Here is a 27,358-nt window from a genome sequence, read left to right as displayed (position 1 = left end):
CATAGGAACATTTTTTCTTATTTTTGATCCTGAAACACGCACACGAAGTTTGTAAACGTACTTCTGACTCACCCTGTATATATGACTGATTTATTTATTGCTTGGCTCACTCCGGGCTGACATTCAAACAATTCCTCAGAGATTTTCGGTCAAGTTAAACCAATGTATTCAATGTTGTAACTAAAAGTACTGCCTATGTACCTAGTTCCTGTTGTAGCATAGGCCAACCTACCAACAGGCAGTCAGGAAATCGGTAAAGTACGAGCAGATCCAGTACTTTCCAGGTGTTTTGTTGTTATTATAGAACAGCAATTGATTGGTGGTCAGTTCAGGTAACAGAATTTCCGAAGTTGGAAAACTATGACTATGCTCATCTTTTGTATCCGGTCGATGTCCACCCCGGACGGTTTATAATAGTGTCAAAGATGTCGAATATTTTTAGTACTGGACAGAATAATGTGAAATAACTATCAATTAGTTCCTTGTTTGTGGGTCAGTAACTTTTTCAAATTTGTCAGTCATTCCGTTAATTAGTCCGTCAGAGAAACGAGCGAATGCGAACAACTTGATTTTAATCAGATATCAGAATTCTAAGTTTCAACACCACTAATATCAATGTCTATCATTGGACACGATCTCGAGGCACTTTCCACACCCCCAGTTTTCGAAATTTCTTCCCAAAAATGATTCTTGCGTAATCTTACTACCATCTTCGTTCTGGTCTTCCATGTCCAAATATTGTAATGCCTTATCTTCATTCTTTTATGTTTTCTGTCTCTTTGGACGTCTCTTCTTCAGTTTCTCTTCCTATCTCTCCATCGTTATCGTTACTCCATTTTCACCCTTTTCTGCTCTTCACTGTTGTCAAAGTGTTGCCTTCATTTTCTTTATCATCCTGTCCAAACAATTTGTTTTCACCTGTTTTATCTCTTTCTCCTCTTTATAAACCTGTGTGTATGTTCCCGTACTTTCCTACCTTCTTCGTATTTTTTTAATTTTTCTCCCATTTCTGTATTCATCTCGTGTTTTACTATATATTTTCTGACCCTACCTTCCAGTAATTTATATCCCACTCATTCCATATTTATCTGTAGGGTAAGAATGAGGAAGTTTAACTTAGTATCACTCAACGGCAGGTGTGTGCTATACGTAGAGCAGCGGAAACCTTTTCTTGAGGTCTCTTCAGTGACTCGTTAAGCCCAAGTTACTGAACTGTGATCATAAATAATTCCCACTATTCCATAACAAAGGGTTGTTTTAAAATTCACTCCTCCTTCTCACCTCGCTACGTATTATCAATCTCTTTCATAAGTGTTTTTGTGTGTGTGTGTGTTCGCTTTCTTTCTTCATCTCTTCCCATTCTCTTTCCGTGCCGACTCAGAATGAATACTGAACCGACTGGCGGATTCTTGGTGCAGATGTATCCCGACCACGTACAACTATGAAAAAGAACACGAGCATCGTTCTGATTACTTGCTCCTAAATATTTCAGCATTCTGTTAGACAATTTTTCTCCAAAAATGAAAATGTTATTACAGTAATGTTCTGATTGTATGAAATTTGAAGTTTTCACGATGGTGAAGATGTCCATCGATGTTGGTCATCTGGGTTGTAACGCCTTGTAGACTTGAAGGTAAATGCGTGCATGTTGGAGGAATATACTACTCCCATCTTCAGGACTAAAGACTGACATCGACAGTGTTCTGATTGTTTTAGGAGACTGGACGACAAGGATTAATTCTCGACAGTGACAAGGATTTTTCTTTGTTAACAACATTAGCGCCAGCTGCGAGGCCCATACAGCCTCTAGTATTCGCTTTGTAGCGAGGACTCTCTCTCTCTATCTGGGAATAGGGCGGCCAGAAGGCTGTTGGCTGTGTAGAGGTACTTTACCCCTGGGTAAATAATTCCCGATGTCTGTAGGACAGGAGGTTGCTTGGGTCCCAGAGCCTTTCTGGATGTGATAGCAGAGGAAAGAACCCCCATATTCGAAGCCTGATCATCTCTAGTTCATGACCAGTCACTTAACTGACTTAGCTGTCTCACCATTTTCATTAAAAGCTTAATATAGATCTGATTCATTTTGTGCATCGAATATATATTATATTAAATGTACGATTCATGTTGATGGCAATACGAAAATAAAACCAGGGTCGTATGTGGTTCGCGGATCTCGTAGTCGTTTTAGTCTATGATTAGTGAAGGAAATTTACTAAAAAAAGCGTGGAAATGTTTTTAATGTAGTAATGACAGCTTTAACTCGAGAACATTTTTCTTTCTCGTTAGTGGAGAGTAATGAGTGAGGATGTGAATAAACGTTTTATGCTACTGTGCTATATAAAGAACCTGCCCGTCACTGTACGAATGTACGTGGCAGACAAGGAATGCATGAGAACTGTTACAATAAATTACCATTGTGACACAAAACGTAATACTTCGGGCAGAGGCAGTTTTAACGTGTAGATATATATAAAACTTTTTTTTCTGGACTTGAGATGGGAAATCGTTGAAACGCACGCAAAGCTGAGACGAGAGACTTGAGATTTATTAACTCCTCTTAACCCCCTTTCACCCTTTTCCGGCCGCATGTGCCATCATAATGGTTCTAAGTTAATTTGCACGATACGTTTTATTTTTTACGAGTGAGCGAACAATGTAATAATTACAATATTTCAATTTATGTGTGATGTGGAATATTACGCAAAAACATTTCTGACATGTTTATTTTTTAGGAAAAAAAGAACATTCCGTTTTCATGGTGCACTCAGCTTTTGTTCTTACATGCGTGTGTATTGCACAGATTGTTTGAATTCTTGTGTGGGACACTGCATGTGGCGGATACATTTATAATTACGTCATAGTACTCAAACTGCTATTACGTCTGTGTGCTATTTGCAACCTTAATTAATTAATGAATCCTTCAGTCAGTCTGTTTATACGAGAATTAAAGAAATATAATTCAAACACAGTGAATACTTGCTGCTGTTCATTCCATTTTTAGGTTTTCTTCACGGTGTGTCGTGAACGACGAACATCTGACGCGTTATCTTTTTCGCGAAGATACTCAACGTGCATGACCTGGGGACGTTTATCCTTTTGGGGCATTCCTTCTGCATTATCAGGGTCAATGTTACTACTGAGGCATCCAGTCTGAATAAAATGGTATGGCATTAGGGCAAGAATGCATAGGACTTGATAATCGCCTCGAATCACATCATTGCGTCAACAACGTGTGTGTTGTGGCGTAAAGAACACCTTTGGAAGTCAGTGTTTTCCAAAGAGTACTCATTTTCAGTAATTTTTGATGCGTGTATGTGGGTCGAATTGCTGACGTTTCGGTCATTGTTACTGTTTCGATCATCAGAGCACTGTATATTCAAGTCCTTTAAAATCTGTGCCTGTCTGGAGCTATTTTGGGTAATTTGATCATATTTTAAGTCTCATGTCTGATCATTAGATTCTGGGTCATTATGAGGTTTTCTGTGACTAGAGATCTGATGTGTCCATTTGTCTCAGTTTGTCATCTGTCACTGCAGTACATACATTTATACACTGTAGGCCGACATCTCACGACGTTTCTTAAATTTGCATACACACCTACCATGCATGTGTCCCTGTCAGTTCAGGCTTAGGGAAGCACATAATGCGTTATCTTCCTTAGCTAATGCCATTACAGCAGACTGGTCACTTAACCGGACGTCGATGGCCCCTGCCGATATTTGCAGAACACTGCAAGTCTGCCACTTGAGCGTCGAGCGATAACCCACGGCAAGATACACAGACAAACATTGAAGGAGCCGATCGCTTTCTTTGAGGTAAATGAGTCGACTGTCTGGCACAGTGAGAAACTAGGGTGGAAGGTGTGGGACTGTCAGGTAGTGAGAAGAGGAAATAGAACACGGGAAACGGAAAATAACAGAAAATAGTTCTGAAGACGGAGACATTAAGGATCTCCGAAATGTTGGCAATATATCTTACAAGAATACTGTGTGATCACCCCAAAACACGATCAGCATATGCTTTGAAATGTCGTCAAAGTCTGAAATCATCCATAACGTTGATAATTTTCTTTTTGCATCCGTCAGTAATGCTTGAGAAGTTGCTAAGTGACTGCAGAGAACGGTCAGATTTGAAGTTTTCGCGGCAGCGAGTATGATGATGACTATCTTGTGGATTGTTGCACTGTGTAGTCTGGTAAAAGTTACTACCGACGTTTCAGAGGTGCTCACTGCCTCCACCCTTAAGATGGGGGCAGCAAGCACCTCTCAAATGTCGGTAACTTGTACCACACAACACGGTACAACAATCCAGAAACACCCATCTTGATAGAACGGTCAAACACACATACACTTTTGGTTTAGTAATCAAGTCGTTAGTGTTCTATTGTGACTGATGAGTGAAGGTGAGGTTGTTCCTGAGCCTAAGTACAACGAAGTATGGTTGCAACTACATTACAGTGTGTAGGAGACGTGGTAGTAAAGCTCCATGCATTATTAACTCGGCACTACGAATGTAGATGTGATTTGTGAGCTCCACGTTGCCGCCCGCTTTAACCGCCAGTTCCATCTGGTAGAAGGTTGTGTTGGCCATGAAATCGTCTGGATTGCTGTTCAATAGAACATCCTCTGCTTAGGATCGAACCGCCTGATTTAGTCTAAAGCCTGTAGTTACTTTACTGCCTGAGTTAAATGCAATCAAGAAGATAGCAAATAATAAAACATTACTGAATTAATTATTGAATATATAACGTGATTAAAAACCTGTGGTTCATCCATTTGAAGCCAAAGCTTGCCTAAATAACGTTTAATAATTCAGTTATCTTAAAGAAAATAAAGTGCATCATCGTTGCAAGGAACAGTCGGCTAATGTGATTCGAGGAAATAATCGCTGTTTATTCTGAGACACTTAAGGAACCTGTACATTATGTGTAAAATGCAGAGTTATTGATTGATGAAGCAAGTTAACACTAGGGGTCAAGGTGTTAATATTACGTACGGTCAATATTTTATATACGCCTAGGGCTGTCGGAGAAGTGCAAGAACTCGTGGGACTTTCGTGACAAGTTTTGATCAGTGGGAATACGAAGCAGCTTTTTCGCCATTCGGCAGCTTTTTCTTCTGTTCGCGTTTGTTATAAAGTTATGTTCCTTTTTTCGACTTCTGTTAGTGGTTCTCTAGACAGAATTTATTCAATCCTTTGCACACGGTACGAAATCAGCAATTAAAATACTTAAATTCGGTATGTAGCTAAAACAGTTAACTTAGGGCCTACTTGAATCCTTTCTGAAGGCAGGCCAAAGGCTGCAATATTACTTTGCCGTGTTCTTTATACTGAGCATGCTACTCAATTGATTACGAAGACACTGAAGGCCTTTTCTTCCTTCAATGATCCCTTTTTAACAAAGTTTCAATCATTAATCAAGGCCTTACCGATACCTTTCTACATAAAAGGAAGAAAAACTCCGCTTTTTAGATTCTAATTAAAGTGACGGGTTTGAAAGGGACGAGACGTTGAAGGGGGTGGGGTGGGGTGGGGGGTAGACACGGCTCAGCGCGTAAAGTCAGTTCACTAATCTCATGTGACGTGAAATTCTTCTTTAAGCTTTTCGGATTAGGCCTTGTGGCTTGTTCCAATTCAGAATTAACTTCTGAAACAATTAATCCTTTTAGGAATTTGGTACGAAATTTTTTTACGGGGGATCAGCCCGAGACGCGAAATTCTTCATCCGATTTACATGTGTAAATGCAGATGAAGCCTGCAGTTACCGCTGAAATAGTTGGCAGACCTGACACGGAAACTGAAAATCGTGGTAGGGGCTCAAAATGGTACACAGAACTAGCACAGCAGTCATAAACGCACGTGTGATATGTAATCACGAGATGTGTTATTTAACGTGGAAATTCCTGACTGAATGGTTTCGCCAGCTTTTCCAATTATTTCGTTCACTCGCACCTCTCATCAGATCTGCCCTGATGATGGCGTCAGAGACAGCCTCCGAAACGGTGGATTGTAACAAAATTTACAAACGGCTTATCGCCGAAACAGACTTCATTGCGTTTTGAATGAATTTTTCTTAATTTTAATACTCTTTTCTTAATTTTTTCCTCGTTATTTTTTAAGATGTTTATATTCAACGCTAACATGAACAAAATAACATTTTCATTATTTTAGACACAAAATTTTCTGACTAACCGCTGTTTTTATCTTGGACCTAGCTTTTCTAACCACAGAATTACGTTTTACAGACCCGTGTAGTGCGTTTCAAGCATAGAAACTGTCAGTTATTTGGGAAATAGGCGAGTACGTCCACTTGAAACGTCATCATTATCTTGGACTAGTCTTCATGTACATTCAGACTACACCGGCTCGTGTGACTCCTTAAGTGTGGACGGTTTTACGAGCCCGAGCTCAAGTATCACAATCAACTAGAGCCCCTGTGCTCGAGGGTTCGCTATTATAGATGGCTTATCAGTTGAAAGTGATCTTACACCGTGTAGCCTCGTAAAAATTGACCGACGTTTCACAATTTCTTAATACCTCTGTCAGGGCGATGAGTGGCATTAAGCTCCTCTGAAACGTTGGTCAGTTTCTATACATTACACGGCGTAACATTCCAGAAGACAGCCATCTTCATACTCGCCATCGTGAGAGTCTGAAATCTCAAGGCATATCAGTTGAGTGAAAAATAAGAAAGTTGCTTTCTCTTGCTACAAAGTTATCTCCGCCCCCCTTTAGAAGCAAGATCGTTACTCCTTTCATCCTCCTGAATGGATGAAATTTGAAAAAGTTTCTCCGGCCCCTTTCATGCTTAAATTAAGATGAAGGTTGTGTTTAATGAATTTACATCGTCTTCCTTCGGCACTGATATCCGTTCATTAATATGGTTGAGAAACGTTCGAAGACTTTGGAACATTTTAAACTAACGTCTCGCAAAGTTTGGGAGTTTTGGAATAAGGATTAATTGGAACGTTTAACAATTAAGGCGATGATTAACCCAGTTCACTTTTTCAGATGCTGAAACTAAGAATAATTAAGTTACAAATATAAGAAAAATACAGTTTAGACACGTATATAAATTTGGGTTGCTTTTTAACGTTATCCATTTTATTAAGAAAGCTTTGTAAAATTTATAACTTGATGGCTTTAACAACAGTTTGTAGGTAATATCATATTAGTACTTGTTCGAGAACACCTTGCCCTCATGTGTTCAGCATTTATAAATCATTCTACAAGTCCCCGTTGTAAAATGCAGTTTAATGGTATCATTTAAAAGCAATAAGGAATCAATATTATTTTCACAACTTATGCCTGAGTATGCGTAGTGGCATCCTCTGTTTTGAGGTTTCTCTACGAAAAGTGTAAATTAATTTCGTTCTCCTGATAATACTGAGTACTCCTGCTTATTATTCAAATTTTTCATTCGATCTATCTGCATATTCGCTTGTATCTTTATTTTTTATCTTGCTTGTTCGTTTTTCTGACTTGCAATTTCTATTTTTATACGTATCTTTGTGCATTTAGCTAGTTTTATTTCTTTGTATGGAACAGAATGAAGAAGATTTTTGACAGATGTAACGTAAATTTCTGAACCGTTGAATTTAGCTCCAATACAAAAATACGGCACCGCTGTCGATTATACAATAACCTGATTTGAAGTGAAGGAGCAGGGGCGAAATAATATTGGCGGTAAAAGCTGCAATTAATGCATTTAAGACGCTTGTACAATGAAGAGCTTGAGTGTTCTGTGACGCATGTACAAAAGGTCTCCCAGGAAGCGATACACTTCAAGGAGGAGACAAAAGTTTCTCGGTACCTTTGTGGTCAGAAATTTTGACACGTGTGGGAAAAGAATGTAAGTTGGGGAGTGCCTCTACTTTTTTCCTTTAAGTAAAGGAAGCTGGCGCGCATTGATAGAATAAATTGCTTTCTAACAAAGATTTGTAACGAAACTTCCTGCGTTCTTATTGTGACAGGTCGAGAGTGAATGTTACCTTTGTTATTTTAAAATTAGAGTGAAGATTGTAAGGAGTGGATGGGGTGAACAAGTGCGAAAATTTTCTTTATGAAAGAAGAATAGTAAGGGTTGATATTGTTGCTCTCATCTTTCCGTGTGAAGAATTAGAAAGGAAGTGGGAGGTAATCAAACGGTGAAGTGGCTGTGTTGGTGATAGTCTTTACAGGAAAGCGTTGTTAAGTTTGAGGGAAGCGTTTCAGGGTCCTGTTTAATATTGTCCGTGGTATTATTGGCGTTATCCTTCCAGTTCTTTTACCACAGATAGTTCATTATTTGTTTGTTACGTTAGGAAAATTTCAACAGCAAGTGATTAATTTTAAATATATAATAGTTTTAGCTATTATACCTATTTGACATATATTTCATTAAATGAATTGTGTGAAATTTTAATAAAATACCTCAATAAAATGCGTAAAAATAACTCCTAGTATAATATTTCTGCTTGAATATAAATAAAATAACTAGTGAATTAATTTTATTATTTATTTAGTGTTCTGTCTGACGACAGGTCCATATGAACAGGATCCTTCCATCCTTTTCTCGGACTGGGACCTGTTCATATACGTTCTTGGCAGATGATCCAGAAGTGGTTTGCCATTGCCTTCTTCTGTGTGTGAGTGGAGTAATTGTTGGGATGTCACGGAGAAACCGGGGAAGTCCCCGGAGGAAAACTCCGTGTTGCCTAGACCACGGCCTTGCCCAACACAAGTTATAAATTCGGGCACCGCAGGGAATCGAACCCGAGACCCCAGGATTACAAGGCCAGCGTTCTTACCGCTAGACCACCGTGTAAGGTAGTGAATTAATATGAGAGGACAAAGAATTAGCACGAGAATTGTGTGCACCCAACGTTTTAAAGAAAGCCATCTGACTCTAGTCTTTCTGTCTGGGGTTTAAAATGACCCGCTTCTGTATCGCGTCCCTGAAATCTGATCTACGTTTTTTTAAAAAAAAAACTTTGGCAGATAAGTACATAGTTATGTATTTATACCTTACAACATCGAAAACTGCGTTTTGGGTGTAAAACGGGAAGAAGTGACATTTTCAGTTTCTCGAACGGTATTGTTACCAGGTAGCGGCATAATCCCACCCAAGTATATTTAATAACAACAATAATAAACATAGGTTTATGATTAAATATAAAAATGAATCTTGAAAATTAATGAAATTACAAGTTCGAAAAAATGTTATCTCGTTTACATTTCGAAAACCTGAGGGTAACGTTGTAACAAATTGATTTTGTCATTTGTTTTATGTAGATGCGAAATGTTGTCTTACTTCTAGCGAACCGTATAAATTAATGTTTAAAGTATTGAGAAAATATATTTATCTAGGGAGCATGAAACAAGTGAGCAGCTTAGTATCTGACGTGATATAACGAATGAGTTGTTGATTTCTGCATGTCACACATTATTTGGGACGATAGTGAATTTTACGGAGTATTGACAGTTCATTATTGTGATAACCAAAGAACCGGAAGAATGTTTGAAAATGGGTTGACATTTTCAGAGGATGGCGAATGAATGACGGTGCATGTTCTGGGCGGCGATCCACTAGTAACGTGTTAAGAAGTAGATTTGCCAGCGTGTCCGGTATAACCGATGAATCAGCTTTGATGAAATTGCTTCTGAAGTTAGCATCGGTCGCTGAAAGACACCTGGCAAGAATTGCATAAGGCCGAATTGAAAACATTTTATTATGATAGAATAAGGAAACGTGCGATCTGTTATACCAAACGCATTAAAAAGACTCGACTGGCCATGGAATTCCCCGCCTTTTATGAAACCCACATTAGCCCGCCACCGGCTCATTCTGTGAGCCAGATGAATCCAACTAACAACCTCAAACTTCATTTCTGTATGATCCATTTCAGTATTGTCCTTCAACCCACAAGTTGATGTTTTGAATGATCTCCTCCCTTCAGGTTTTCCAGTAAAAATTTTGTGCTTTTTTCATCGACCCCATACAGATGATATATTGAAGTATTGAAACTATTTTTATTTAACAGAAATTTTAAACTTCAATTCTTTGTCGAAAGACCAGTTTAATAAAGACCTGAAATGATATTAATATTCTATTTGTGCACTCCGATTTGTTAATCTTGACTTTGTTGTCTATTAAAACAAGACCACTGAGTTTGTTAATGTTCTTCCACTAATTCCAAACATCTATTCCCAAGGAATCAGATAGATATATGCCTTACAAATTTTACACTAATGTCACGAATTCCAGTGAAAGACAAATCTGGTTTCCCCGTCATATATGCATCGTATCAAACCCTCATCTTCAAAGGGCTTAAGGTTTGCAAACGTAGTTGGCGGGCTTTGAACGCTATACTGGAGGATGTATAAAAGCAGACGATTTCCGTCTCCTCACAGACCATCAGTATAATTCTGTGTACGAAGTGTCATAATTTGCATTTTATGCCAGTAAAATTTCAGGGCGACAGTTTCACTTTAAGGCTGTAGCAGAAACTTCCAAATGATTTGTATCGTTTCAAGTTACTAGTGCAGTAGGTCCCTGTTATAAGAAACCTTGATTCAGCCTAACTCTTGCATAACGTTATTTCGGTTAGAACGAATTTATGCTGTATATAGTAACATCCTAATTTCAGAGCGCAATCGGCATTATATTTTCTATGGCTGATAACAATGAATGTTCTTGTTTGAAGCGTATGTGTGTAAATGTGAGTTAACTTTAATCGTGTGTGTGACAGTTTACTCCAAATAGGATTAACAGAATATCAATAGTAGGCAGCTGCTAAATGTTCCTATTCTAACATTGTAAAGATTTGTTGCATAAATACACCACGTTCTACACACAGTCGTAGGGCTTATTTCCAATCAAAATATCTTAAAACAGTATCCTTGGGGCACTTCTTTAAGGCTTTTGGTTATTAATATCTTAACTGAACTTAAATGAATCAACAAATTCTGGATATCTATATTGTAAAATTTTAACAAATGTTTTCTTATTTCTGAGACATATATCACTGTCTGAGATAGGTATCACTGTTTGCAGATAAATAAGTTGCTCTGATTACGTGTTGTTTCTGTTGTGTGAATTAAATGTAATTTTGTTCTGTTGTATTTTCGTAAACCTTCAAGTACTGAATTTAATTGCAGTTCTTCAAGTAGCTTAGGAGACTATACCTTCAAACAACCTGAAGGCACAACTTCTTTCATAAATTATTTCCTTATCCAAAGTAGTACGAATATGAATTGGCTGACGATGGTGGTGGAATGCCCGAAACGCACATGCAGACATAAAATAAAGGAGGCAAAGTGGCAGCAGATGGACCTGAACGATAATTTAAATTTTAAAATACTTTAAATTCTGAATTAATGCACAGTATTATTGAAATATGTACGCAGTATAAGTATATAAGAATTGGAAAAAGTTATATGAAGCATTTTAATTAAATACAGAGTTTATCGTTTAAAACACAACCAGAAAGAAATCACATTCTATGGTACAATATGTGGTAAAAAGTAGGACCACCATTGTGTAATATACTGTCCAAACCTCCCCCGTAGCATTGAAGCTATTGCTAGGCCGCTTCTAACGGCAATTGCCAAAGCTATGCAGGTGCAAACGTGGTGTATTCACGAGCAGAACTTGTGTTCATCCTCATTACATTTTTATAATGTTCGTGAAGCATTGAGAAATGCGTACAGAATAAGACAATACGCCGACTGGTACGTAACAAAGTTTCGGACACAGAATATGTTTGCTACAGGAAACATGTCCCTCGTCGGACTTCGCCAGACTTTTCTGTATGGGAATTTACCAAAGAAGTAGTTTATTGGAATACCCCACGATGCATGGAGAAACTGAAACACAATATTAAAGAAACTGTTGGCAGCATTGACCCAAACACACTTCACAGTTTTGCATGAAACACGGTAAAAAGGATGGGTATTTGTCTTCGCGAGGGTGATGGATATTTTCAGCATCTGACGTAAAATTATTTTGCAAGTTTTTCCAACAAACACAGAACTAAGAACAACTAGTTTCGTGACATCGATACAAGACAAAGCTTATAGATGCTGTTCTTGTTAGGTTTGCGTTTCAACTGGAACATTCTGTATAATCTCAACTTTAGTAGTGATTTGGGCAGCCTAAGTATAAGATGGTAGAAACTTGAAACAGGCGTTTTACTCTAATATTTGGTAGATTGCTTCAAATATCTGGTCAAACGTAGAAGAAATGAGAGAAAATTTATTTATGTCTCTTTCGATTTATTCCATTTTGTAATCGGCGTAAGGTAAGATTAATTATTGATATAATAAAGCCCGTCTGGAGGATATAAGTCGAACTCATTTTGTAAACAGGCTGTATCGAGGGAGTAGTAAGGCAGGTAGAGATGCAATGATTGTCTCGAGGGTCCACTAGTTTCGGTTGTCTCATTCACTTCTCAGCTGTTGACAGCAGTGAAGCTGTTTGCGTCTCTACGCTACTGTCTGATTAATGTAATCTTTCATCCGTCCGTTACAGAATGATATATTATATAAACACAGTGCAACACCGTCTTATATAACCATTCGAATTACTAATTACGTTGCATAACTTTGAATATGCTGTAATATTGAGATTCTCCTTTGTTTATGACAGGGGTATACATGTAGGATTTGAGGTTTTCACAGCGGTGAATCTGAAGATTGCATTTTGTTTACATCACATTTAAGTATTAGCCACGTAGTTTGATGTGACTCCAGTCTTAAACTTATCAAACTCTGGGTTCCTGGTACGAATGGATGAAATTATTATTTTTATTGACTGATAATCTGAAAATCATTGTGGTACTTTCTCGTGGCATGGCTGCTGTGCTGGCGTCTTGCTGTGTTGTGTTATCGTGTATAGACGGAGGCTGTACGACATGTCTGTCTCCTGTCCAAGGATCCAAACAAATACCTAAATAATTCATTGTTTCAGAATTAGTTCTGAATCTGAGTAAGACATATGGCTTCCTGTGTGAAAGCTAAATAACAGGTGGTGGTGTGGTAGTAGTGGTAGCGGCTGCAGTAGCAGTGCCATTAATAAGAATAGTGGTAACAGACATCCATCCATCACAAAGGACAAGTTTCCTGATGGGATCGTCTCCCATCAGTAGAAATAGTCCCTAGTTTGAACTTACCAAGAACTTTTGCCACGACGAAAATCCCGTTAGCGCAAGCGCATCTCCTATTATGCTTTATGAGGCTAATACTTAAATACGCTTAAACGCATTCCATTACATGGTGAGGTCAACAACAGAAAATGTGCATACAAATTAGCAGTCATATCTATTAGTTTCAACAACCTAGACAGAACCATCTGAAGATGAATATTTAAGGTCGAAACATGTAGTGAATCCATAACAAGCATTGAAACTATAATAAAAAATTGTTGTGTAGACGGACTGATAACAACTAACGATCTACACACAACTGCATGCGTCCCTTAAAACTCGTATTGTTAGTAGTTTAAACTTGGACTAGGAGACCAGCTTTTCTGACTAATGGTTTTCTTACTTTTTGCAGCCCCTCAAGGCATAATAATGACGATTGTGATATTAATTAGAACAATAAGATAAAAAGCACTGTGGCGCGTTTGTGGGAGGGATTTTACAATATTCAGAGCACGACCTGACGTCTAGGCCAGGATTCGCGACTGGTAAATCGGAACCAGAAATAAAATTTCTGCATCGGTTTATAGAACATTATTCTTTAAGGACCAATCTATCTGAGGATGGAGTTCAGTTGCGTTATTTTATGATCGTAATAATGACATCTTGAAGTTTCGCAGCAACAAGGAACACGTTAACCATTTCGATGCTGTGAACGAGATATTTCTTTAAAAAGATTGGACTATTCTTGTATACTTGTAAACAGAATAAATTGACCTGCTATCTCAGATTTAAGATTCCATTTTGCCATCTTTCATCAAAGGAACTTAATGTTACCATTTCCAACAGAGAAACGAAAGAAGATAGGCCTATTATTTTTTTGAATTAAATTCAGCGTTGAAGAGGGTTAATAAGCTGGATGATTGCAATTGTTTAAGTAAGAAACTTTACCACTGCTTTAGAAAACATTTGTATAAAATCTCTTGACAACGCTTGTGTGTGAATAATGTTCGTAATTTTGTACCACTTTATGTCATAACTCTTTATTCTCAGCGGTTATTATTCTTCAATGGTGTGTATTTATTTATCCAAACAGAGATGTCGCAAGTGAACCAGTTATAATCCGCAGTGGATATAAAGTTTGCTGAAGAGGTATGGTCGTTAACACATCGTGACAGGAAGGATCCAGAAAGCGCGCTCTGTATTATATTCTCTGAAATAATGAGTGATGTTTAAAAGTGATTAATGGTTTTTGTAGAGAACATGATTTTTCGCTCCTCCCCATTCTCTCTGTCTCCTTTTTTGTGTAACGTCATACTATGCCGGAATTTCCTAATTTATTATAGTTGATCACCACTAGAAGACAAACTGCGTTTCTGAGCTTCCTTTTATTTTATAAAATACGTTTAAGATATCCCAGATCAGGAAATTCATCTGTTATAAAATATTTTAATTTGAAAAAACGAGATACAGAAATCCTACACAGACCAACTGAAAAAAAAGGTTGATTTAATTTGCAGTATCCTATAAGAGGCGTCTGTGTGTCTGTTTTATTTTAATATGAACATCAACAACGGAATGAGTTTCGTCAAATTTGATATTTATTGGATGGCAAAAATTCATGTAACTCTTGTACTAAGGTTTATACAAAAACCGACTTTTGAATAAACCGGTTTCGAATTCCATTATTTCCAAAAAACCGGTTAAAACGGTTTTAGAATTTTTACAAAAAAACAAAAAAATATAGTTAAAACATTAAAAAATATTTATACTTATTTTAATTTTTTTCAGTTTATATAATATTTACGGAACTACAAAAATATAACAAAATAAAATATAATCTATACAAAACCAAATAAAAAACTAAAATAACTGAAATCCGTACAAAATATGTATTATAAACTATGTCGTTTGCTAGATCCAAGTTAACAATTTGTAGCCCCTCAGAAACTAATTCTAATGTGTTCTTATCATCGCAGGAACTAGCTATTGGAACTAAGCCCAAATTAAAAACTTCCGCAAAATGGTGTACGTTGATATTCAAATATCTGCGATTTCTTTTGCTAGTCCACTCATCTAAAGTTATAGAATTTTTTTTCCCATTCTTCTTAATACAATCCAATTCATTTATAATTTCACGTTTGGCATTGTCATAAAACTAATGAATGAGATCCATTACCCGAGAGTTGTTTTTTGGTAATGAATATCCCCGTTGTTGCAAAGACTCTCGTATGAACTTGCTTGTTGTAATGCTATTAATGGACAATCCATCCATTGCAGCAAGTTTTGCTATAATTTCTTCTAAACTGCTATTTTTCACGAAAATTAAAAATAGAATGCGTTTGTGGATTTGCATGTCAAACATTCGCCTGACTCATGAAGATTAGTTTTACTACAATATGCTTGTGCCCGAGGCGATTTCAAGTCAAAATATTAACGTTTTTAATTAATTAATTTTTCCATATTAATTCTAATATCTAAAACCGGTTTTTTAAATTTTGAAAACCTGTTTTCGAATGTTACATATTTATCCAAAAGAACCGGTTTTTAAACCCGGTTTTTAAAAACGGACAAACCCTATCTTGTACTGCCCGTCTTAAGAAATACTAATAAGGAAACCTTGAAACAACAAAGTTTTGAAGAACATTAATTAATTTCATGGAGAACAGTCCTTCTCGAGAAGTAAATAATCCTCATATAGTCAAGAATTTTCCTGTTATAAAAATCGAAGATTTCTTATCCTTTTCAAAAGAAACCTGTGACAGGTATTTTTGTTAACCAGTAGCGCCATTCGTGTGTGATTTACACATTTTATTATAGGGCTTTCAGATCTAAGGAACCTTTGGTTCATAGATATAAAACTATTTCAAATTTGCGGAATTAAAAAATGATGGCTGTAGATATTACGTCACTTATTATTGTGAGGGACGGGTGAAGATAAACGAGGACGTGAGAGAAGAAGTATAATTCGTGGGGGTGAGAATTACTTACAAAATTTTAGTCGGTAAAGTTCATAATGTGGATTCTGTGGAGTCTTATACCTGAAGTTGAACTGGGTCATGAAGAAGTGCGATTTGAACCTGCAGACTGAATTTAACTGGATCAGTTTAGCTTTCAGTGATGGGTTTCTGTGAACAAGCTAAAAACCTTCGGGCGACGTTAAATATGACGATTTCATTTCATTTTAAGAAGTACCTAATTCTAAAATATATGTAACGCTTGATAAGGTCATGAAACACGAATGATAATCGTATTAACGTTGAAATTATTATAGCAATCATAGTTATACAGGACTCTGTTGTGCACAAAACAGCTGTGGTGTTAGATAGTCTGCTTGCTTGTTTTGTATGGAATGTGACAGTAATTGAAACACAGCATAACTAATATTTCAGCGTAATGCAGTTAAATTATTAATTTAATGTGTGACTCTATTACGTTTTATACACTTAATCACCGACCCGTATGCATGATGAGGATAATTACGAATAGCTAAAATAATTATATGAAGGATGAATGCATTTGCGTTGGAGGCAAATAAGCGTTATGATCGTAAGTGATGGTTGTGGTTTGTTGCACCATGTGGTTTGAGAGCAGTAGCCTACTGTCAGTCAGTACTACCAACGTACCTCCGTCGAATAAATCAGAAATCGACGACCTACTGCATTCATATACTGCGAATGGGCGTTATGAAGTAACTGTGTAACTGATAGTGAAGAATGTTATTTGTTTGCAAATTATGAAGGAAGAGATATCACTGCTCTATTTTTTCTCTTTAGGAGTTTAGATCCATTTTCGTATTTAATTGTATTTGATTGTACAGATTTATAACTAAGTCCAGACTACGGAGATATTCTTGAGAGATAGCAGTCGCTTAGTTGATCAAATTCTCTGCCTTGTATGGAACTCGAAGGTTCATTACTGTGTTCTCAAGAGACAGCAACAGGTTTCTCTACTGATACACATGACAGACTCCATTTCACATCTTCAGAAGCTGTTATTCTAATAACCAGTAATGTCTTTTTGTCTGTTGGTCTATTATTTAAATTTTTTAAGCATTATATTTGTGTTTATTTCTTGTCGTCTTGTGGGACTTAATTTTCCAACTCAGTTCAGCCATTTTTATCTACCCACTTCCTTTGCTTCATCTTCCTTTGCCTCATCTGTCGTAAATACTGTAACAGTCATTAAGTTTAATGGAACAATTAAGATAAGAATCCTTCACGTTCCGAAGCTATAATTATACCTTGTAGTCCTCCGTGTTACGACACCATGAACTCTTGTATTTACAAGGGGCCCGCGAAACCATGTTGAGAAACACTGCTGATTCACAATTTCAGGCGCAACACTAAATTGGAACAGGCCACAAGGCCTAATTTCTAAGTTAATTATTATAATTTTTAATTATGTTTGAAATCGTTCGTTCCACTTTATATCTTATTGTTGCAAAACCCTGTTAAGTCTGTTTTTCCCACAACAGAAAACAGTTTTATGTAACGTACACGCCATCAAACAAGGTCTGCATGTCTAGTCAATATCAAATAAAATTACAATGTAACTCTTAGACCGTTTGCAGTATTGTAAATCACTAACGTATGCGACATTGTACTGTACTCATATGTCCGTGTTGTCACAATAAAATGTGGCATATACATTCCCACACCTGTCGTCTGTTGCACCTGACTGCAATAAACGTAACTTCCTGACATTTTGACAAGTTTTAATTTCCAATGAAAGGTTAAATACCTAAAAAGAATGTTGTTTTCTATAAATTTTTGGCAACAAAATGTACAACACATCCACATGAAAACAAAACTTGGTATCTGTTAATGCTTAGATCTTAGGTTCGTACTCCAAAGGTCAGAATTTAATTAATTTTTTTCATTTTATTATTCTTCAGGCCTGCTGACCGAATTCGGTGTTTAGCATGCTAATGTCGAAGAGTTCCTTCAAAACCTTGTTGGTCGCACTGCGTCACTACTCAAGAGCCCACGATCCACTACTTTCTGAATGACCAGAATTCGATTTCGGGCCGGAAAGGGCATTTTTCTCCGTGTCATCATGTCCAGACTGGCTCCGGTACTAAACCAGTATTCTTCGTAGCGAACGCTGGGAACTTTTTTTTTACAAAGAAAGATACGTTTTCCGGAGCGTGTAGTGGACCAGTTACCTTTATGCAGTGACGAGATGTAAATACATGGAACATTACATTTACATTCCTTGGCCTTCCTGATGTTGAGCTTATGCTGAACATGTTGGCTCAACGGTAACACTCGTAATTCCTACTAGGATGGACGCAGTTGGAATTTTAGACGGGGCACCGACTATCTAACAAGGATTTTCGTCGTTTTAAGTCAGTGCCTTCATATAGTTTACAAGGTGACATTTAAATCAAATTCTGAAATTTTATACCTTCCAAATTATTCAGCGCTTTACAGGCAAGTATGGGAGATATACAACTTTATTGAAAAGCTACCAATACCCGGAAACCCGCCAAATGTCTCGTCAGAGATGAAGACTCTATTTCAGGACCGAGGGTTTGTTGATGTACTGCTCGGTCAGGGCGGTGATGGGTGATTCAAAGAATGGTGATCAGCAGGGGGGAAACCGAAGAACTCTGATGAGAAATTTCTCCAGTGTCAATTCGTCCACAGTTCTCACTTGAAGTCACGTGGAACTGAAACCGGGTCTCTGCTGTCGGAAGCCAGCGGCTATCTGTCTGAGCTCTGTCGTGTTTAGAACTGAAAGGCAGACTGTAAATGTGCCTATCATATATGTAGTTTAATTACAGGGATACGTGGCGTTTTGTTGTGTGCGTGGACACAATTGGCCGAAGTGATTCGTCTGTAATTTCCTTGGTATCCGCCAGGTGATGTACTGCTCATGCCCGGTATCAAACATTTTGTTTCCTTATTACGAACATGACGTTTGCTATGTCGCGCAGGAAATGTTGAAACTGGGTTTGAACTGTGTAAGAACAGTCTCTGTGCTATCAGTATGGACTTTTCTTCAGCTGTTCTCATTGCCGTGCTCATAAAATTCAGCCTCGGAATTTGACTGACTTCTTTCTCACGTGACACCGAAACTGACAACTGCATATAGAATCGTTGACGATAAATCTCAGTTTAAGAGAGGACGTGGGACACAAGAGTGTGGATGAGAGAATGCGTAATGTGAATTTGAGATAAAAGAGAGTGTGAGGATGTAGACTGAATTTATCTGGCTGAGGGAAGAGTCCAGAAGTCGGTTGTTTTAACATGATAATGAACTGTAGGGTTTTATTAAACGGTGAATTTATATCTGAGTATCTGCTTCTAAAGAAGGACTGGTTTATGTAATGTCACACGTGTATTCTACATGCTAAGCATACCTCATCCTTGACTTAATTGCTTATGTTAGGTTAAGAGTGAAATTTATGCAGCTCCATGTTTCGGAGTTTTCTTCTCTTCTTTGATATGTCATATCTCCTGCGCCCAGATTCATTACTTAAACACACTCAATCCACAGGATTTATTTAGATTAAGAGCTAAAGTTGTATTTATGAGTCTATATTGAGATACGACGCTGGGCGAAAATAAAACTTAAGAATAAAACGATTTGTCATATTTCACATTTATGGACATAGAATGAATTTTACTTTACTGTACGGCACTTTAAACAGTCAGTCAGTCAGTTTGTTTTAAATCAACATTAATACAAGAAACACCCAATGGACATCCCTGACGTGTTGTTTGGGATTTCCACTCAGGATTTCGCATAGTCTGTGCTACAAGCCCAAAAATCCAATATCCAGGTTAGGACTTCATTTCGACTCCTAGTGAGATGCTACTGGGGCCAATAGAAACTCACAAAAAAGAAAAAAAAGAAAGAAAGCAGTTGTCCGTTCTACAGGCCTATCAATTCTTTCGTTTACCCCCTTTCTAAAACCACGTGGGAAATTGCTTTAGTGGATAGTTGAAGGATTTTGAAACGGGGTTCGGGGTCTGTGGTACTTGTTAGGAGAATAGGAAGCCTTCAACTAGTGTGGACATTTTCTCAAGATGACTTCATGAGAGGTGCATTCTCTGGGTTTGCCTGCTTGTCTAGACCACACTTTTCTAAAGTGCTTCACACTCCAGTTTCTCTTATCCTTTTGTTGTTAATACAGGAGTCACTCCATCTAATTTTGCACACGATATAAATTCTAATCTGACGCCCCTTTAAAACAATTCAGTCAGACCAAGTGATTACCCCAGCCATTATAACGCCTCGTTCAAGTGTAATGAAGGGTCTGGTATTTGCATTGTATATTTGTTTACGTGATCTCTCACGCTTAGAGAACGAAGCTTGAATATAACTTACAGGAAAGCAAATAGCCGACGAGATAAATTGGAACGACGGAATAGAGAAAATGTCATAAAGAGAAACTTCATTATTTCATATTTCACCTACTAGGCGCTATTGTTCAGGTGACTGAGAGAACGTGTGAGATGGACGGTGCCTAGTAGTTCATGCTTAAATCCCTTGATATAAGTCCGATATTTTAACCCATAGATTTAAATACTCCAACTATCATATCATATCCTTCCATTAAACCCATTCCCAGGTTACACAGGCTGTTCAAACCATTTTATTCGTGGTCTGCAGATTAAAATTATTCGTAGTACTCTCGTCTGGCATTCGGAGATCACGACATTCCCACTTCTCGACTTGTGGGCAGAAACTTGCCATTTATAATGTTCTCTACCGGAGATATGAACATTGTTATGATTGTTGGGCTAACTTTTACGTCGGTGATAGTCGACTGGTAGGGCTCACGTCCCGGACAGATCTGTGATGAAGACAGGTCACATCCCCTATTTCGTGTTTGTATAATGATGGGGCAGTACCAGATTTTCGTAAAAACTAACTGCACTAATGAAGACTTACTATTGGATTGATAAATAGTTTATTTTATTTAAATTCCACAAAATTAAACACTTTGTGAAAAATATTGTTACATCAACGAGAGTCAACATTATGTATTACAGTATTGAATAGTTTCAACATGTTATTTATTGCCGTCATTACACTTATCCTCTTATAATGAATATTTCCATTTTGATTACGTAGTTAAATTTTTTCATAAACACTCAAAAACAATATATTTTAGCATAAAATAATCCTATGCTTTATTTCTGAGCTAATGTCATTTAGTGACAGGGTTACGAATTCAGTTATGGAACAAAATAATTGTTTAGAACAGTAACTAGTGATTCACAGTTTGTTCCCTGCAGTGTTGATATGTGCAGTTAATCAGAAACTGTAGTATCTGGCATTAGTTTCAGTACTATCACTGCATTACTATATTTTTCAAACTCAAATACAAAAGTATGCCTTCATATGTTGTCAACAGAATGCGAAATCGTTATATAGTCTAAAGATAAATAACAAGTCCTTCAAAAAATTGAAACACTCGATGCTGACTAATTTTAGCAATTTACGTTCCACGTTAATGTCTCCAGCTGTTTCACTACCCCAATGTGGCAGGTGCAAAGAATTTTAGATGTGCAAAAGCATTTTCCAGTTACTGAGTTTATTAAGAACTAGTACGCCTACATGAGATTTCAGGTTTCTACGCCTGCGATGCACTTCATCCGTGTAGACTCATAAGTAGATACCAAATTTTCTGAGAAAAATACTGGCTAAGATGGAAATTGGAGCTTCCCAGCCTTCACCACTTCATCCCTGAAGATGTAGAGTGTATGCTTCTCCGAAACATCGGTATCTTCTTACGAGTCTACCCAGACGAAGTACAGAAACACAATACAAAGTAATTTGATATACCACATATCACAACTGTTTTTGTTAGTTTCATAATTGTGTTATTCACGTTTATGAAATAATAACTCAATTCTTTTCCTTTGTGTAACTTTCAAACAACTCTGTCGTAATTGTGTTACAACGAATACAGCACTGAATTTTTTACTTAACTAACAACGCGTTTTTATCTCGAGTATAATGCAGCAACCATGAGTGTCGGTTAAGTTAAGAGTTTAAAAAAAGGACATATAAATAGACGTATGGACAATGGAAACCTCTCCGTTTTCATTGTAACTAGGTTACAGAATATGTTGTGACGCTCTGTAGTTTGTTGCCATGGTGCTGTTCCCGACTCCACCACACGCTCATTAACTGTAATAGCGTTTCTGCATTTGAGAAGGATGCCCTTTTAGCAAATGACCAGTTGCGGGTGGAAGAATTTTTATGAAAGAGACGTAGAATGAGAGGTTTAGAGTGGAATGACGACAGAAGTGTCGGACGGTTAGAAAGAGAAAGTTACTCAGTGAATAGGATACAGGGAGGAAGGGATGAAAGGTAAGGAAACGATAAACACGGAGAGAGGATGGTGTGGTGAATGTGACAGTTAGTAGGTAGAGCTAAAATGGTGTGAGGGAATGAAACGAGTCTTGTGAAATTCATGTTGTGTATGCAAATTTACCTTGTTACCTAGAATCGTAACTCACCATGTTTTATAAACGTTTGTAATAAAGATAGATGGTTGTTGCAGTAGTTCGGATGTGTATCGCTGGCCTGGATTGTGCATCCGGCTAGTGATCTGTCTGTATGCTTAACAATATACGTGTTATTATAAATGTGTGACCTTCAGTGCTGGACAACAAGCATAGCTGTACTTTATCTGCTCCCGGATGGTGATAAACACAGAAAAGTCATCAGATGCGACCAGGGTTAAACCTCATTCACAATATGCCGACGGTTGTAGTAAAAGAGTTGATAAGTCGAATTAATTTTAACGAAGAGCCAATTCCTTTTCTAATCACAACAAAACACTCAATATGTGAGGCTAATATTTTTCTTACTATTCTGATGTTCTGTCATCCGAATGTTGTTTCTCCGTTTCTTTTGACTTGCATTTATTTCATCTGCCATTTTTTTAACCTTCAGAGATGTTTTTATGTCTTCACCAACGAAGAAGCATTGAGGAGAGTCAATGAGCAAAGAAATATTCTGCAGGCGATTACACGAAGGAAAGCTAACTGGCCGGGACATATTATGAGAAGGAATGGATTACTGAGTGATATCATCGAAGGCCAGGTTGAAGGAAAGCGAGGACTGAGAAGAAGACAGATACAGCTAAATGACGATCTCAAACAAGGAAAGAAGATGAAGTTTCAGGAGTTAAAACGAGAAGCTATGAATAGGGAAAACTGGCGAACTCTTTTTGGGCGGAACAATGGACCTGTCGTCAGACAGAACACTAAATAATAAATAAAATAAAAATAAATTTTCTTGTATTAGTTGTTGGTTTTGGAAACGCAGTTCCTGTACCTGGATGACGTACGTAAAATATTTTCCGTACTCGACCTGTACTCGATTATTGAAACTTGTCATAAGAACATAATAGGATAGTCCAAAAACGAGAGAAATTGAAGTCTAATTATATTTAACGTCTGTATAGATACACGGACAGAATGAACATTATGACGATTTAAGTGGTAAATACACAGAACATTTGTACAAATTACAAAACTCATCTTGCACTTTTAATTTACACAAACTAGTAATCAGCAGCTAGAGATAATTAGTTTCCTGATGTATTTATTGTTTGATACACATGATGTCCCAAAAAGCTGTATACACGCATTCAGTTAATGAAATAAAGACATTTAAATGAACCAAATCATTACATACATCAGCATTGGTACTTAGTGAATTAACGAATCTATTGGAGGTGTTAAAATGGCCACCGATAGCTTCGTGGCACAGCTGACAGCGCGCAGCAACTAACTGACTAGCGGTCACCGAGCTTGTTGATGTGTTTACATCTTTTTGGGACATTCTGTATGTGTTACGTGTACAGTCCACGACTGTAATCTTGAGACTTTCAAGGAAAGCAGGAAGTCCGTAGCGTTAAAGGCAGACGCTATCTTTCCCCCTTCCTCCTTCACCCCACTTCCTCACCCCGCAAGTCTCAAGATTACAGTCGTGGACTGTAATAGACGCTGTGATGTACTGAAGTATAATAATAATAATCTGTCATGTTTGATTGTCTGTAACCAGCACTTAACAGTTAACCCATTTAGTATTAATAATGATTCGAGTCTGAGTATGCGACATTTTTGTTTCCGGAATATTTTATGGGGTTTGTTTGGAACCATACAGAATATTTGGTTGACTGCAATTTGCCTGAATCTGTTTACACAAACTTTTGATCATCTGTTAAAGGGGTGGGTATTTGGGGAAACTCTGCGAACATATATCACACAATGTGCTTAATATACAGCGGGGTTCTTGCAGTGAAATTCAATTCGTGCTTTTCCATTAATATGTATAAACGTGTTGAGTGCATTGCCTGGTACGTAGACTACACGCAGTACTGGCGTCGACCAAGTGCGTATTGTAAATGTCGCTGCGCTTGTACTGTGCTAATTTTTCATTACGTTTGGAAGATTTGTGTTACGTGTATAAATGGCCGACTTTTATTTAGCACCATTCTGAGTGGCACGTGACAGGACTGCCTCTGTTAATTCTTCCGGTTCATGAAAATAATGCTTGGTGTCGCAGTATTTCTTGTGAGTCATTATTTATACTTTGAGTTTACGAACCACGATGTTTAAAAAATAACGAAGAAATTTATTTATAAACTTCGAAATTAGTGTTCTTAATCCAAAACTTAGTCTGGTGATTTAATGTGAAATGGTGTTATCTGCGAGACTTGTAGTAAGAATGGGGAGATGCATAAATGCTTGGTTGAAACCCTTTACAGGGAAAAGCTCTTGGGAGATTAGGCGTAGTTATGAAGATAATGTTAGAACTTATGAAAGCAATGCAGGAGGGTGTGTACAGCGTATAAGTGACTCGTGGTTGTGGCCATTGACAGGCTTTGTGAAAGCGGCAATGAATTTTATAGTTTAATAAAAGCCGGAGGACTTCCTGGCCGGCGAAGCGATTATCATATTTCCTCAAGGCGAATGTTCGAAGTATTGACTTATTTAATTCTACAGCATTTTAGTGTAATAGGACGAGGTGATCATTGCGTTTCGTGTATTGGAAGAAAGCGGATGCAAATTGACTTGGCGCAGGCTGCTTCAAATGCTTTTCCGATACCAACTCTGAAGGTTGAGATATTTTTGAAATTTAAGTGATGATATGTGGAATACGTATTGTGAGATTTGAATCGAGAAAATACAAGTTAGTCTCTTTACCGCTGATGTAAGCAGGTCGATACTATTTCAAATGACAAATCGGAAGGCGAACTGATAGAGTTGTCTTGTGTACGTTTCATGTGTGGGTCAAAAGAGTTGTAAGAAAAGGGAATGAAGGAATTGGAGTTAAAACGGATACGATGCATAAAATATGACTGGAGAGAGTTCGTAATAAGTTTATGTTGGGACTGTAGAAAGGGATTAGAGGAGTCTGCCTGACTGGACCAGATGATGTCTGTGTTGTAGTTCTATACCCTCGCAGCAGAGGTCCTACCCATCGTCGCTTCCAACCAGGCAGTTCAGAGAGTTAATTTTCCAGGACGTTGCTGGCTGCAGTACCTTCAACTTCATTCTGTAAGGGGTGCCCACAACAAAATAATGGGATCATTGTAGTCTGGCCAATTTTAGATGATAAATGAATTGTCAGTATTGTAATTCTGAATTTAAATTCATGACAAGCGTATACAAAGTGGATTGAATGGTCAGTGCATTAGAATTTTTGTTTTGCAGTCCCGTACAACCGTTATAAACTCTTGCTTCAAGATATCAGGCTTTATATCTATCTAATACAGGTATTCGTTTTTCCCATCATCTTTTGTCTTGTTCCATGTCTTCCTTTCTGTGCGTGACTGTGCTTCATTGCAGTGTGTTTACGAAGGCTTCAAATTACCAAACAGCAACTGGCACGTAGTCAATTGATGCACAGCATACTTTACTGGAGCGCTGTATTTCCATACCCAGCGCTTGAAAGAAGACCGGTATAGCAGAATGTAATAACCACTTGTGTGACCTAGGAGTACATGGGATTGTAATATTGAATTTTATATAAAGTAGAATTGTGCCTATAGATTGGATTAAAATGTGGATCAGAATAAACTCTGATTGTACGATTTTTGAAAACTGTAAGGACAATTCCATTTTCATAGAAGGGTGGTAATTTTTGACCAGATGAACAACGACCAAGTTCGACATTGGAGTTAGAAATAAACCTAAATAAGTACTAATTAACGGAGTGACTAAGACTTTTTCTTCTGTTCACAGGTACGATTCCACATTGCTGTCATAAGTTGCTATCACGTAAGGTAAGGCAAAACTTGCTGTTACACAGTGTTTCCAAACTTTCTTGAATAGCGACACTTATTACTGACGGAACCCGACAAAATAGTGCGAAATAGTCTAAATATGGCAAACAGGTAAAGGCCGTTTTCGGGGATGTACTTAACTGTTACGTTAGAAACATAGGACTGAGTTATACAACCTGCCGAACATTCGGAAACGCACTTTAAAAACTGTAATGCGTTATTTGTCTTTTCTTCTTTATTATTTCCTTCTTTATCTCTTTTCTTTCCTGACTTTCCTTCCTTATCGCTTTGATTATTCCTTTCTCTTTTCTTCTTTTTCTATTTTCTTTCGCTGTCCCCTCTTTCAAATATGTTGGCAAATTCTTGGCTTGGCCGCGTAACGAAAGCAGCTATAAATTGCTGTTGTAATATGAAGCCCAGTGAATATGAAGTCTAGTCTGCATGTAATGAAACTGTTAATATGGAGTTTCCGAAACCAAACTCCCTTCGCGTTTTTCAGTTTTGTGTTCGTACAGGCTTAGTGTTAGTTTTTGTAGTTGTTTGTGACAGTATTTAATATTTTGCACAATACAGATTAACATTGATTGTGTTTTGAAAACGGATTGAATTATATTTCTACAACGAATATGGCTTGTTTTTATTAAAAAATAAATGATGCATTATAAATATAATTTCGAAATACGACTAGCTTCGTCGTGGCAGCATAAATCGATAATCGTAATTCATTATTGATAAGCACGTGATTACATTACATATTATTTGTTTAAGTGACTCGTTTATGTATAGAGGCCATTGACGTCATAGATTGTCAGTGTAGATACATTCACGGTGTAATTTTGCATTGTACCTTTCTAAGCGTGTACGTTATTTTAAAGACGTGCCCAACGGTATTCCAATAACGCGTTCCGATTTTTTAGGTAAGAATGAAGTTTAGCACTGCACAAAAATTCTTCACAAATACCGCCTTGTTTCA

At 37.4% G+C, this 27,358-nt stretch overlaps 1 protein-coding gene across 7 annotated transcripts in view; it reads left to right on the top strand.

The window, feature by feature from the left end:
* LOC110839727 (kin of IRRE-like protein 2) overlaps positions 1–27,358 on the top strand; it is a 577,271-nt gene that overhangs the window by 236,202 nt on the left and 313,711 nt on the right. The window contains exon 1 of one of the 7 annotated variants that reach the window (XM_022084196.2): positions 26,365–26,385. The exons of the other annotated variants lie outside the window; for them this stretch is intronic. The gene's annotated coding sequence lies outside the window, so the exon portion shown is untranslated. Of the gene's footprint in view, positions 1–26,364; positions 26,386–27,358 lie in introns of those variants that run through there. 7 annotated transcript variants of the gene reach the window in all.

Source organism: Zootermopsis nevadensis, unplaced genomic scaffold, assembly GCF_977971745.1.
Source record: "Zootermopsis nevadensis isolate Lab colony 2312 unplaced genomic scaffold, Znev_1.0 Znev_ptg000022l, whole genome shotgun sequence".
Taxonomy (NCBI): domain Eukaryota; kingdom Metazoa; phylum Arthropoda; class Insecta; order Blattodea; family Termopsidae; genus Zootermopsis; species Zootermopsis nevadensis.
The sequence above is the reverse complement of the archived record's forward strand: the minus strand, read 5'-3'. Positions and strand labels throughout refer to the sequence as shown.